Source organism: Haliotis asinina, chromosome 7 (genome assembly GCF_037392515.1).
Source record: "Haliotis asinina isolate JCU_RB_2024 chromosome 7, JCU_Hal_asi_v2, whole genome shotgun sequence".
NCBI classification, from domain to species: domain Eukaryota; kingdom Metazoa; phylum Mollusca; class Gastropoda; order Lepetellida; family Haliotidae; genus Haliotis; species Haliotis asinina.
Window position 1 is genome coordinate 25818847 of NC_090286.1, and position 15923 is coordinate 25834769.

Here is a 15923-nt window from a genome sequence, read left to right on the forward strand (position 1 = left end):
TGTCCAGTGTTTGATATTATGAACAATAATGTTCCATGCCGTTTGGGATATCATGGCATGCAATCAAGTCATTGAGTCACCCTCTGTTTCATAATGAGTGAGTGATTTTAGTTTTGCGCTGCATTCGGCAATATTTTAGACTACATAGCAGCAGCCTGGACCAGACAATCCAGTGATCAACAGCATGAGCATCAGTCTATGCAATTGTCATACACTGCCAAGTATCAACAAAGTCCGTGATCCTGATGACCTGATCCTGATAATTGCCTGGTGGTCATGTTTGGTGACTTGGTTAACAAATTGTATCCCAGTTGTGTGGATTGATGCTCATGCTGTTGATCTCTGGATTGTCTGATTCTTCATCCCTTCCTGTTATGACCAGCATATGTTCCAATGGAGACACCACATTATGAACATAATAGGTGTTGGGGATCATTTTTTTTAAATACTGCAGTACTTCCAGTGAGGGTCTTTTTTCTCTCAAGTATCCAACATGAGCTATGATGACAAAAGCATCTTTGAGGAATCTTTGCTTGGATTGAATGGTTGTGTTCCAGCTTGTTTCTCATTTACAGCGAAAGAGGACAGATTAAAATTGGTCTTAGCAACCCCTGCTTGACACAAACGTCAACTGGATTAGGTAGTCAGACTAGCTGACTAAGTTGGCTCTTGTTATCATATCCCAATTGTGTAGATTGATACTTATGCTGTCAATCACTGGATTATCTGGTCCAGGCCTGTTTATTACTTGACTGCCTCTATATTGCTGAGAACGGCTTTAACAATGAAACAAACAAATCATGGACATGATTTCACAGGATGTCTGATTAAGAGAGACTCGTCATCTTCCATGGTTGCTGGAATGTCACTGAAAATGGCATAAATTGTGTTTTTGAAGGTGCAGATTCTGGTACTTTTGTTGGGATGAGTCTCAGATCAGTCCCACAAAAACACTAGAATCTGTACTTAATTATGAAAGATACATTCGACTGCTTTGTAAATGGCATTATGCATTTAAAGTGTATTTAGTATTTATAGAGGATATTACATGAGTGCCTAAACATTGCTTGGGAAATACCAACATTTGGGCACTTGTGACGTAAACATAGTGTGACAGTACAAATAAAATCTTCTTTTTATTACTAAAGGTATCCAACTTACAAACATTGGATGGATACCCACCATCGCTGCACGTAAAATGCAACGTAATAGAAGAAATGTGATGTCACCATATTTTGTCCTAAGGTATTGTTCGATAAATATGAGCCCTAATATTTTTGCCCTTGTAGGCAATAAAAACTCATATTTGAACACCATGACTGGAATACTGTCAAAAGTCAGTACACTCTTAACTTGCACAGTGAGTTGAACTATCACAAGAAATATGGACTTCAAAATCTATAAATCTCATAGAACTATTTTCTTCTAATCCATACTTTTCCAGTTTTATGCCCATACCTCAACTCCTGATCTTTTGTCTGATGTTACTGTGAAGTGTATTAAGAATTTCACATCCATGTCTAAATGTCATCCAAGACCAGTGAGTTTTTAAATTGATCAAGTCACTTCCTGTGTACAATAACAGAAAATGCCAGACATAATTATATTATATAATGTATATTTAAACAATAGCACTGACAAAATCAACAAGACAACAACCGGTACACAAGAAAACATGTTCAGGATACAGGTGGTTTCTCAAGTTCAGATGAATCAAAGACCAAAATGAAATATAAAATTTTCCCCTGCCCTCCTGACTACCAACCCTGCTTCATTCATCTGCCAAAGTTTCTTCCTGAAGTGAAGAAAGTACTCCATGTGCATTGTTCGTACAGATCTACATGCAATTTAAACATGACATGGGCATTACTTCAGCAATGTAGAAGCATGCTACATGGACAATTCTGAACAATGTTATAGATAACAACTTCTTTATTTCATGAGTAGGGCATTTTGATACAGGATTCCTGCTTGACAGTGGTACAAGAATCTGTATTGAAATAACACGAAATAAAGAATTTGTTGGTACGGATAAAGTTTGTTCAATATTGTATGTATCAACATCTAAAATGCCCTTCTAACACATTATACTACATCCAGATGCCATGAAGTTCAAGTAACTAAAAAAAAAAAAATTATATTTGAACGTATACTGGAGATGTTAAAGATGACATGAGCATTCAATGAAATGAATGAGTATGGTGTGCCATATTTCAGCAACATCATGAAGAGACCCAAGAAAAGCTTCCCAGATAACCCAGAACTTAAAAGTCAAGAATACTCATCTACCCTACTAAGATGTCAGGACTTAATACTTGGACATTTACAATCCAGGGCCCCATTCCTGAAGCAATTGCAGCACAGTAGTCGCAAGTCTATGTTAAAGTATGTAAGTTACGACTGTTGTAGGGCTATGATTGCTTTGAGGAACGAGGTCCAGACCGATAACATCAGCGAGACACTCTGTCAGACGTATCTGTTCCACCTGAAACATTGTTCACTATAAACAAGAGCCTAAGTATTTTGGGCCTTCTAAGCGCTAAGATAGTCGTAAGAGTCATTCATTAACACTGACTTACAAATATCATGCCCTTTGAGAGCCTTAAAAATCGTGGCCCAGGAAAAGTATAGTATTGATGGAAATACCATGGAAACATTTAGTTTTACAAACATACAAAACTTTGTTATATAAAATAGGTATTATGCTGAAACAATTAAACTGGGGTTTCACGTCTGCTGAGGAGGTTCTCAGCCTCAGGATGTTCTGATCTGTCCAGGTCAGTCTTTTGTCGTTTAAGAGGACTCAGGTTCAAAGACAGATTGTTATTCTTGAGCATTTCATTCATCTTCAGCCTGTTCTGAAAGCGGGGTGAGTGAAACTTGTCCCGAGAAACATACTCATGGTAATATTCTCGTAAATGCGCCTCCTCTTTTTCTCGACGAATATACTTGATCATTAGCACCACTATGCTGAAAGCGTAGAAACTCAGCACTATTATTATGTATAGGAGAGCGTCAATGGATCCCTTGCCTTTGAGCATGGCATCTGATTGGTTGAAAGGAGCAGACGTCAGCCCCTCTTCTACTAATGCCATTGTTGATTGGTTGAGAAGCACAGGTCTGAGCGTATGGTTTTGTAAACTTGATTTTGAGAGGTCAGTCAGCATCAGAACTGGGCTTGGCACTTTCATAATGTATAAATTCCTACATCCATTCTGATAAAAGATGGCAAGCCACACATTCCATAAGAAATCACAACTTCGAGAGCTGAATAGTTTTGAAAAGGTCATCCATGTCTGAATTACTTTTTGGATCCAGAGAGTTCAGTAACCCAATCACCATTATGCACCAGACCAAGTCTTGGAAGTAATCTTTTTCAGCATCTGGCTCAAGCCATTTTCCTGCACAGCAGCTTGACAGTGCACAAGTGATCTTGGCGCTTTGACGTTGTAATACTCAAGGCCCATTATAACTGTCTTCCTAATACATGGCGACCATCACTCAAGAGCTGTCTCAACATCATGCTGAAACACAAAATGATTGAAAAATCAAAGAATGCTAAAGATTCAGAAAGCATAGCTTCTTTTAAGTGACATTATAGTGAGTGAGTTAAGTTTACACCGCACACAGCAATATTCCAGCCATATCGGGATGGTCTCTAAATAATTGAGTCCTGACCAGACAATCCACTGATCAACAGCATGAGCATCGATCTGCCAAACTGGGAGTCAATGATATGTATCAACCAAGTTGGAAAGTCTGATTACCCGATCCCATTTGTCGCCTCTTACAACAAGAAATGGTTAGTGAAAATCAATCCTAAGCCAGATCTTCACAGGTTGTGTGGCATTTAAAAGCTGGTATAAAGAAGAACAATTTTTGAGGAGAGCTAACTTCATTGCAATAGAGGCAAAGACATTTTCTTTATAGAAGTTGCATCAAATGCACTAAAGAAGCTGTCTATTCATTAAGATCATTCTTTCTCATTCAGAAAATGAAGCACATCCATTGTCAGTTGATGCTAACAGATGAATGAAAAGTTTGCTGTAAATAATTCCTCACATCTTGCATCAAATGACAGGTAATAATCTACTGAGGCCTAAATAAAAGTATTCTACTTATAGTAAGCTAGACAAGGAAACAAAATAGTTTGTTACTACATACAACACAGAGCATTATCAGACAGATAATGAAATATTTGTGTGACATCTGCAACAATAAGCCACAGCAAGACCATTCCGTGTCAGCTGCTGCTATCTGTGTGATCAATAGAGTTTAAATCTGATATGATGCATGTGGGCGAGACATGAGGGGCAGCATGACAAACAGCATGACAATCTTCATTACCTAAGTGGATGGGAACAGACTAGACTTCTGACACACTTGACACGGACTCTCATTTAGTGCAAGTCAAGCACTCACTTTTACCTGACAGCAGAATCTTGGCAACATTGTAACCATTCTTTAAAAAATACTGTTTTTCACTGCAATCAGGTCCAACTTCTAAAAGTCTTAAAGCTACACAGTAAACCACTTAGGGACCATAAACCACGACTGCCTGAGTCGATGCTTGGATGTTTCTCCTTTATTATTTAAGTTAGTGAAAGACATGCTCAAATTAATTGGTTCGGCACCTCCTTAGAGAATACAAAATTGTAAGTTTCAAACCAGTGGCTGTGAGTTTATTCTGCCTCAAACGCAACACCCTCGTCACATTTTTCACAGACAATAGACTGCATCTTGTCATCATGCTGTTTAAACTCAATCACCTGCATTGAGAAAATGCAGCTCAACTCACTTTATAAATTAAACATGAGTTAGTGTATGGACACCAAGGAGCAATGTTCAGTGTCACATTAACTGTTTAACCATGGATTCGAGAATGGTCTGTATCTGGCTTGTGGGCAGTGGTATTGTATAGTCCTCTTATACTTTATACTGAATTCATCAACTGATACGTAACTGACAGGAACACTAAGTGTTATGAGTTTAAAATACTAATATATTAACATACAAGTGCTAAGAATACTAAGAAACATCAGTATTATCAGGATCAATAACATGTCATCAACATATCTGGAATCACCAGTCTTTTTTCAGCTTTTAGCATGAATTAATGGTCAATGCACAATGCAGTTAAATGAGACACAATCATAGTATTGCAGAACATGCTGGGGATCATCTGAGAAACCTACTGATAGCATCTCTATACATCGTCCTTGATGGGCGGAACTTGCCATGGTTCTGCAGCTGAACTGGGGCTCCTTTCAACAAAGCCATATTTACTAAGGTCAACCTTAACTTCCATTCTTTAACACTGTACTTATGCCCCCAGCAATACATGGCTGGGGCTTAAATAAAAAAACCCAAACAAAACAAAAACAGAAAGAAAACATTGCAAAATACAACGCAGAGCCTAAGTTTCCACAAACGTATCAAATATGCATGGTCATCTTCTAGTTCATAATTTAATATTTCAGTAGTTTGACTACTGACACACTCTTTCAAAATTTACCATCCCCAAGGCTCTGATAATAAACCAAGGCAGTATGTGTCCCTTGCTACTGCTTCACCACTTCCATCAAAGATGTGCTGCTTTGAAATGGCACAAAAGAAGAAACATGGATACATTCCATGGGATTTCCAGGTTAAAATTGGTCCCTTAACTGCTTGACAAGTATTAGATGAGCCAGTGCTGTGGACGCTTTTGTGACAAGCAGGCAGGGCAAGTAATCAACTGGAGTGATTTAGTTCAGCAAAACACCATCACAACACAATTCGCACGAGGAAATTGAAGTTTTAATATTTAGACGACAACCTGACAAATGGAATGTTCTGGAGGGTGTTCCCATATATGCAAATTGGGGTCATTTGTCAGGTCATGGCTCATCTAATACTTGTCAAGAAGTAGCATCCTGTGTTTGTGGCTTATAACAATCACTGTCCAAATTTCAGACTCTGCTGTATGACTTTGAGATTGAGTTACTTGCTGTAAGTTCACTTATGTGAAAAGTGGATAACACATGAAAAACACTATATATTTTATACTGCCAAATTCTAACTGGTTATATTTTATACTGCCAAATTCTAACTAACCAGTTCACTATTTGTGCATACCACAGGTTAAGACACACTAGGAGAAAACCAAGAGAGTGGAATTCAGTGTCCATGGCAACACATTGATTAAGCAACCACATTTAGATAATTAAGTGCCTTCAAAACTGACAAAATTTGAGTGTTTAATAAATAATCCACAAGAGATACACACCTATATCAATAATAGATACAAGGCAGCTATGTACCATTTCTACACTAATGCGTTTCCTACAAACGAACTGGTAGAAGGATGGGTGAGTTGGTGGGTGAGTGAGTGGGCTTAGATCAACTCCACTTGACACAACAAATTGTGTTGTTATGATGTATGACAGCACAAAGCAATGCAGGTGTAACACATGTATAACGTTAGGTTGATTGGTTGATTGGTTCAGCAATATTTCGTCACATGACGGCAATCTGTAAATAATCATGTCTGCACTAGATTAATCTTGTCATCAACATCATGAGCATCGATCTATGCAAGTGGGATACAATGATGTGTGTCAACCAAATCAGCGATCCTGAGAACAAAATCCCATTAGACGCCTCTTAAAACAAGCATGGGTTAATGCAGACCAATTCTAACCTATATTTTCATTAGATCGATGGAAACAATACTCCAAAAGCTTCCTAACAATCCCACTTGACCAATTCAGTCCCACTTAACACAACTAATTTAGTGCCACCTGACACAACTAATTCAGTGCCACCTGACACAACTAATTCAGACCCACCTCGCACATCTAAGTCAGTCCCACCTCACACAACTAATTCAGTCCCACCTCACACAACTAATTCAGTCCCACCTCACACAACTAATTCAGTCCCACCTCACACAACTAATTCAGACCCACCTCGCACATCTAATTCAGTCCCACCTCACACAACTAATTCAGTCCCACCTCACACAACTAATTCAGTCCCACCTCACACAACTAATTCACTCCCACCTAACACAACTAATTCAGACCCACCTCGCACATCTAAGTCAGTCCCACCTCGCACATCTAAGTCAGTCCCACCTCACACAACTAATTCACTCCCACCTCACACAACTAATTCAGACACACCTCGCACATCTAAGTCAGTCCCACCTCACACAACTAATTCAGTCCCACCTCACACAACTAATTCAGTCCCACCTCACACAACTAATTCACTCCCACCTCACACAACTAATTCAGACCCACCTCGCACATCTAAGTCAGTCCCACCTCACACAATTAATTCACTCCCACCTCACACAACTAATTCAGACACACCTCGCACATCTAAGTCAGTCCCACCTCACACAACTAATTCAGTCCCACCTCACACAACTAATTCACTCCCACCTCACACAACTAATTCAGACCCACCTCGCACAACTAATTCAGTCCCACCTTGCACATCTAAGTCAGTAACACCTCACACATCTAAGTCAGTAACACCTCACACAACTAAGTCAGTAATACCTCACACAACTAATTCAGTCCCACCTCACACAACTAATTCAGTCCCACCTCGCACATCTAAGTCAGTAACACCTCACACATCTAAGTCAGTCCCAGCTCACACATCTAATTCAGTCCCACCTCGCACATCTAAGTCAGTAACACCTCACACATCTAAGTCAGTCCCAGCTCACACATCTAATTCAGTCCCACCTCACACAACTAATTCAGTCCCACCTCGCACATCTAAGTCAGTAACACCTCACACAACTAATTCAGTCCCACCTCACACATCTAATTCAGTCCCACCTCGCACATCTAAGTCAGTAACACCTCACACATCTAATTCAGTCCCAGCTCACACAACTAATTCAGTCCCACCTCGCACATCTAAGTCAGTAACACCTCACACAACTAATTCAGTCCCACCTCACACATCTAATTCAGTCCCACCTCGCACATCTAAGTCAGTAACACCTCACACATCTAATTCAGTCCCAGCTCACACATCTAATTCAGTCCCACCTCGCACATCTAAGTCAGTAACACCTCACACATCTAAGTCAGTAACACCTCACACAACTAATTCAGTCCCACCTCACACAACTAATTCAGTCCCACCTCACACAACTAATTCACTCCCACCTAACACAACTAATTCAGTCCCACCTAACACAACTAATTCACTCCCACCTAACACAACTAATTCAGTCCCAGCTCACACAACTAATTCACTCCCACCTAACACAACTAATTCAGTCCCACCTAACACAACTAATTCAGTCCCACCTCACACAACTAATTCAGTCCCACCTCACACAACTAATTCAGTCCCACCTCACACAACTAATTCAGTCCCACCTCACACAACTAATTCACTCCCACCTAACACAACTAATTCAGACCCACCTCGCACATCTAAGTCAGTCCCACCTCACACAACTAATTCACTCCCACCTCACACAACTAATTCAGACCCACCTCGCACATCTAAGTCAGTCCCACCTCACACAACTAATTCAGTCCCACCTCACACAACTAATTCACTCCCACCTCACACAACTAATTCAGACCCACCTCGCACGACTAATTCAGTCCCACCTTGCACATCTAAGTCAGTAACACCTCACACATCTAAGTCAGTAACACCTCACACAACTAAGTCAGTAACACCTCACACAACTAATTCAGTCCCACCTCACACAACTAATTCAGTCCCACCTCGCACATCTAAGTCAGTAACACCTCACACATCTAAGTCAGTCCCAGCTCACACATCTAATTCAGTCCCACCTCGCACATCTAAGTCAGTAACACCTCACACATCTAAGTCAGTCCCAGCTCACACATCTAATTCAGTCCCACCTCACACAACTAATTCAGTCCCACCTCGCACATCTAAGTCAGTAACACCTCACACAACTAATTCAGTCCCACCTAACACAACTAATTCACTCCCACCTAACACAACTATTTCACTCCCACCTAACACAACTAATTCAGTCCCACCTCACACAACTAATTCACTCCCACCTAACACAACTAATTCACTCCCACCTAACACAACTAATTCAGTCCCACCTCACACAACTAATTCACTCCCACCTAACACAACTAATTCACTCCCACCTAACACAACTAATTCAGTCCCACCTCACACAACTAATTCAGTCCCACCTAACACAACTAATTCAGTCCCACCTAACACAACTAATTCACTCCCACCTAACACAACTAATTCAGTCCCACCTCACACAACTAATTCAGTCCCACCTAACACAACTAATTCAGTCCCACCTCACACAACTAATTCAGTCCCACCTAACACAACTAATTCACTCCCACCTCACACAACTAATTCACTCCCACCTCACACAACTAATTCAGTCCCAGCTCACACAACTAATTCACTCCCACCTAACACAACTAATTCAGTCCCACCTCACACAACTAATTCACTCCCACCTCACACAACTAATTCAGTCCCACCTCACACAACTAATTCACTCCCACCTAACACAACTAATTCAGACCCACCTCGCACATCTAAGTCAGTCCCACCTCACACAACTAATTCACTCCCACCTCACACAACTAATTCAGACACACCTCGCACATCTAAGTCAGTCCCACCTCACACAACTAATTCAGTCCCACCTCACACAACTAATTCAGTCCCACCTCACACAACTAATTCACTCCCACCTAACACAACTAATTCAGACCCACCTCGCACATCTAAGTAAGTCCCACCTCACACAACTAATTCACTCCCACCTCACACAACTAATTCAGACCCACCTCGCACATCTAAGTCAGTCCCACCTCACACAACTAATTCAGTCCCACCTCACACAACTAATTCACTCCCACCTCACACAACTAATTCAGACCCACCTCGCACAACTAATTCAGTCCCACCTTGCACATCTAAGTCAGTAACACCTCACACATCTAAGTCAGTAACACCTCACACAACTAAGTCAGTAACACCTCACACAACTAATTCAGTCCCACCTCACACAACTAATTCAGTCCCACCTCGCACATCTAAGTCAGTAACACCTCACACATCTAAGTCAGTCCCAGCTCACACATCTAATTCAGTCCCACCTCGCACATCTAAGTCAGTAACACCTCACACATCTAAGTCAGTCCCAGCTCACACATCTAATTCAGTCCCACCTCACACAACTAATTCAGTCCCACCTCGCACATCTAAGTCAGTAACACCTCACACAACTAATTCAGTCCCACCTCACACAACTAATTCACTCCCACCTAACACAACTATTTCACTCCCACCTAACACAACTAATTCAGTCCCACCTCACACAACTAATTCACTCCCACCTAACACAACTAATTCACTCCCACCTAACACAACTAATTCAGTCCCACCTCACACAACTAATTCACTCCCACCTAACACAACTAATTCACTCCCACCTAACACAACTAATTCAGTCCCACCTCACACAACTAATTCAGTCCCACCTAACACAACTAATTCAGTCCCACCTAACACAACTAATTCACTCCCACCTAACACAACTAATTCAGTCCCACCTCACACAACTAATTCAGTCCCACCTAACACAACTAATTCAGTCCCACCTCACACAACTAATTCAGTCCCACCTAACACAACTAATTCACTCCCACCTAACACAACTAATTCACTCCCACCTCACACAACTAATTCAGTCCCAGCTCACACAACTAATTCACTCCCACCTAACACAACTAATTCAGTCCCACCTAACACAACTAATTCACTCCCACCTCACACAACTAATTCAGTCCCACCTCACACAACTAATTCACTCCCACCTCACACAACTAATTCACTCCCACCTAACACAACTAATTCACTCCCACCTCACACAACTAATTCACTCCCAGCTCACACAACTAATTCACTCCCACCTAACACAACTAATTCAGTCCCACCTAACACAACTAATTCAGTCCCAGCTCACACAACTAATTCAGTCCCACCTAACACAACTAATTCACTCCCACCTAACACAACTAATTCACTCCCAGCTAACACAACTAATTCAGTCCCACCTCACACAACTAATTCACTCCCACCTCACACAACTAATTCAGACCCACCTCGCACATCTAAGTCAGTCCCACCTCACACAACTAATTCAGTCCCACCTCACACAACTAATTCACTCCCACCTCACACAACTAATTCAGACCCACCTCGCACAACTAATTCAGTCCCACCTTGCACATCTAAGTCAGTAACACCTCACACATCTAAGTCAGTAACACCTCACACAACTAAGTCAGTAACACCTCACACAACTAATTCAGTCCCACCTCACACAACTAATTCAGTCCCACCTCGCACATCTAAGTCAGTAACACCTCACACATCTAAGTCAGTCCCAGCTCACACATCTAATTCAGTCCCACCTCGCACATCTAAGTCAGTAACACCTCACACATCTAAGTCAGTCCCAGCTCACACATCTAATTCAGTCCCACCTCACACAACTAATTCAGTCCCACCTCGCACATCTAAGTCAGTAACACCTCACACAACTAATTCAGTCCCACCTAACACAACTAATTCACTCCCACCTAACACAACTAATTCAGTCCCACCTCACACAACTAATTCACTCCCACCTAACACAACTAATTCACTCCCACCTAACACAACTAATTCAGTCCCACCTCACACAACTAATTCAGTCCCACCTAACACAACTAATTCAGTCCCACCTAACACAACTAATTCACTCCCACCTAACACAACTAATTCAGTCCCACCTCACACAACTAATTCAGTCCCACCTCACACAACTAATTCAGTCCCACCTCACACAACTAATTCAGTCCCACCTAACACAACTAATTCACTCCCACCTCACACAACTAATTCACTCCCACCTAACACAACTAATTCACTCCCACCTCACACAACTAATTCAGTCCCAGCTCACACAACTAATTCACTCCCACCTAACACAACTAATTCAGTCCCACCTAACACAACTAATTCAGTCCCACCTCACACAACTAATTCAGTCCCACCTAACACAACTAATTCACTCCCACCTAACACAACTAATTCACTCCCAGCTAACACAACTAATTCAGTCCCACCTCACACAACTAATTCACTCCCACCTAACACAACTAATTCCCATCTGATCTGAATTCTCAACCAGTGCTGACCATTAGCATATAATCCTACCTGAATCCAGTCTGTGTCCACTCCAGACAGTCTGTCACAGCCTGTAAATAAGCTGTACAAAACTGACAACCACAGTAAACTGCATCAGTACATACACAACCACCAGTTGTCCTGCAATCTCACACCATCTCCCTGCTGGTATGTTCAGCCACAGCAAATACCTACAACAGCTGGAACCTTTCTGTTTCTTCTCACTAACAGTGATAGTCTCTCCCAAGCATGTAGAGATATAGACTCTCATGCAGCCTCTCACGCTCCCCATCCACACCTGCAGATACATTCTCTCTCACTCCCAGCCTACAGGTAGAGGTTCTTATACTCCCCTCCAACACTTGCAAGTGCAGCTCACTCTCCCCAGCCACACCTGTAGCTATAGCCTCTCATGCTCCCTGGCCACACGTGCAGGTACAGGCTCTCATGCTCCCCATCCACACCTGCAGGTACAGGCTCTCACACTCCCCAGTCACATCTGCAGGTACAGGCTCTCAAACTTCCTAGTCACATCTGCAGGTACAGGCTCTCACACTTCCCAGTCACATCTGCAGGTACAGGCTCACACACTCCTACCCACACCTGCAGGTACAGGCTCTCATGCTCTCCAGCCACATCTGCAGGTACAGGCTCTCACACTCCCCAGTCACATCTGCAGGTACAGGCTCTCACACTCCCCATCCACACCTTCAGATACATACTCTCATACTGAGTCTGCATCTGCACATACAGCCTCTCACTCTCCCCATCCACACCTGCAGATATATTCTCTCTCACTCCCAGCCTACCGGTAGAGGTTCTTATACTCCCCACCAACACTTGCAGGTGCAGCTCACTCTCCCCAGCCACACTTGTAGCCATAGCCTCTCATGCTCCCAGCCACACGTGCAGGTACAGGCTCTCATGCTCCCCAGCCACACCTGCAGGTACAGGCTTTCATACTCCTACCCACACCTGCAGGTACAAGTTATAATGCTCCCCACCCACCCTAGCAGGTAAAGGCTCTCATACTCCCCACCCATACCTGCAGCTAATGCCTCTCTCTCATCATTCCTCACATCTGCAGGTACAGGCTCTCACACTCCCCATCCACACCTTCAGATACATACTCTCATACTGAGTCTGCATCTGCACATACAGCCTCTCACTCTCCCCATCCACACCTGCAGATATATTCTCTCTCACTCCCAGCCTACCGGTAGAGGTTCTTATACTCCCCACCAACACTTGCAGGTGCAGCTCACTCTCCCCAGCCACACTTGTAGCCATAGCCTCTCATGCTCCCAGCCACACGTGCAGGTACAGGCTCTCATGCTCCCCAGCCACACCTGCAGGTACAGGCTTTCATACTCCTACCCACACCTGCAGGTACAAGTTATAATGCTCCCCACCCACCCTAGCAGGTAAAGGCTCTCATACTCCCCACCCATACCTGCAGCTAATGCCTCTCTCTCATCATTCCTCTTCCCTCCAGCAGGCAGGGCCTAATACCTCTCTCTCATCACTCTTCTACTCCTCCAGCAGGCAGGGCCTAATGCCTCTCTCTCATCACTCTACTCCTCCAGCAGGCAGGGCCGCATGCTTCTCTCTCATCACTCTTCTACCTTCCAACAGGTAGGGCCTTTCCATCTCCCCATAATCTTGCAACGCTCCCTAGTTCGTCCCAGCAGGGATGAGTGTGGCTGTATGTGGTTTTCAATAACAGCTGTCTAGCAAACATGATGGAGATACAGATAAGATAACTGGAATTAGCTTCCAGTCAGACTCTGTTGGACAGATTGATTTCAGAAAAGTGGATACTTTCATAAAAACATTCATTAGTTTGAAGCCATGGTAAATGACACATCTATGTCAATCAATATATATGATAAAGACAGCAACTTCTAGGCTATTTTAGAAATCCATGACAATAACTTTAACCAAGAAACTCTATTTAATCCTGAAGCTGGTTGATGTGTATGTATATGAATCCAGACTGTGGATAACCATGGCAACATAGGAAGTAATGAGTATACTGTTACTAACTTTCTTACTACCAACTCCCATCATTAACTTTGTAGACCCGTTAAGATCCAGGCGAGAATTGATCTTCAATAATCTATGCTCGCTGTAAGAAGTGACTAATGGGATCGGGTGGTCATGCTTGCTGACTTGGTTGATATGTGTCATCATATCTAAATTGTGTGGAACAATGCTCATGCTGTTTGTCCCTGGATTGTCTGATCCAGACTCAATTATTATCCAGACTCCCTTATACAGCTGGAATATTGCAGTGTGGCGTACATATCATGAGCAACTGTTCATACAGGCAATGTATGAAGGAATTCCATCAACTAGTTATATTACGTTTTACGTTTGTATGTTTGACATCAAACTCTATATGTAAATATAAGACAATGGCATGTGAATTATCTGGTGGACCTGACAAACCAATGACTGACATACTAGCAATAGGGAGGGGTGCGGGGGTGGGGCGGGGGTGTGTTGTGTGGTGTGTTGTGTGTGTGTGTGTGTGTGTGTGTGTGTGTGTGTGTGTGTGTGTGTGTGTGTGTGTGTGTGTGTGTGTGTGTAGTGTATGTGTGTGTGTGTAGTGTATGTGTGTGTGGTGTGTGTGTGTGTGTGGTGTGTGTGTGTGTGTAGTGTATGTGTGTGTGTGTGTGTGTGTGTGTGTGTGTGTAAATGTGAAATGATAAATGGGATCATTCTGCTGAGATGATAGGTGGCTTATACTGCTGAGACGATAGGTGGCTTATACTGCTGAGATGATAGGTGACTTATACTGCTGAGATGATAGGTGGCTTATGCTGCTGAGATGATAGGTGGCTTATACTGCTGGGACGATAGGTGGCTTATGCTGCTGAGATGATAGGTGGCTTATACTGCTGAGATGATAGGTGGCTTATGCTGCTGAGATGATAGGTGGCTTATACTGCTGAGATGATAGGTGACTTATACTGCTGAAATGATAGGTGGCTTATGCTGCTGAGATAGGTGGCTTATACTGCTGGGACGATAGGTGGCTTATACTGCTGAGATGATAGGTGGCTTATGCTGCTGGGACGATAGGTGGCTTATGCTACTGGGACGATAGGTGGCTTATGCTACTGGGACGATAGGTGGCTTATACTGCTGAGATGATAGGTGGCTTATGCTGCTGAGATGATAGGTGGCTTATGCTGCTGGGACGATAGGTGGCTTATACTGTTGATAGGGTATGTGGCATGAGGTGGTTTATGTCAATGGCAATTTCTCAAAATCAGAGAATGAGGGAATGCTTCTCTATTTCATCCATATTTCTTCTAATCAGCTTCATATGGAAGGTAAACTTAAAGACATGCACGTTTCAGACATTTAACCATTTGGTAAAATTACCTATAAACCAAGAAACACAATCAAGATTAACCCAAGACAATATGTTTCTGGCATGACTAAGGGAGGTAACTGCAAAGGAAACTGTTATGCTTAAAACTGTGAAGAAGGCTGCCCATCCCTAAAGAACACCTGAATCTTCTTGAGGTCATCATCAGTAAAATCTATTAAAAAGAAAAATCATCACCCATCTCAGCAATTTGTAATACACTTAAATGAACCCAGTCCTCACTCAAAAGTCAGGCTTCCCTTAACATTACAGTTTCAGAGAAGTCCAAAGTTTACAGACCTGCACAAGCCATGCTGTAAGTACG

The 15923-nt window shown here is 42.5% G+C and overlaps 1 protein-coding gene across 1 annotated transcript in view; it reads right to left on the reverse strand.

The window, feature by feature from the left end:
• Positions 1–1600: 1600 nt before the first annotated feature.
• Positions 1601–15923, reverse strand: part of LOC137290194 (general transcription factor 3C polypeptide 3-like) — an 89237-nt gene continuing 74914 nt past the window's right edge. The window contains exon 26 of the mRNA XM_067820912.1: positions 1601–3524. The gene's annotated coding sequence lies outside the window, so the exon portion shown is untranslated. The remainder of the gene's footprint in view (positions 3525–15923) is intronic.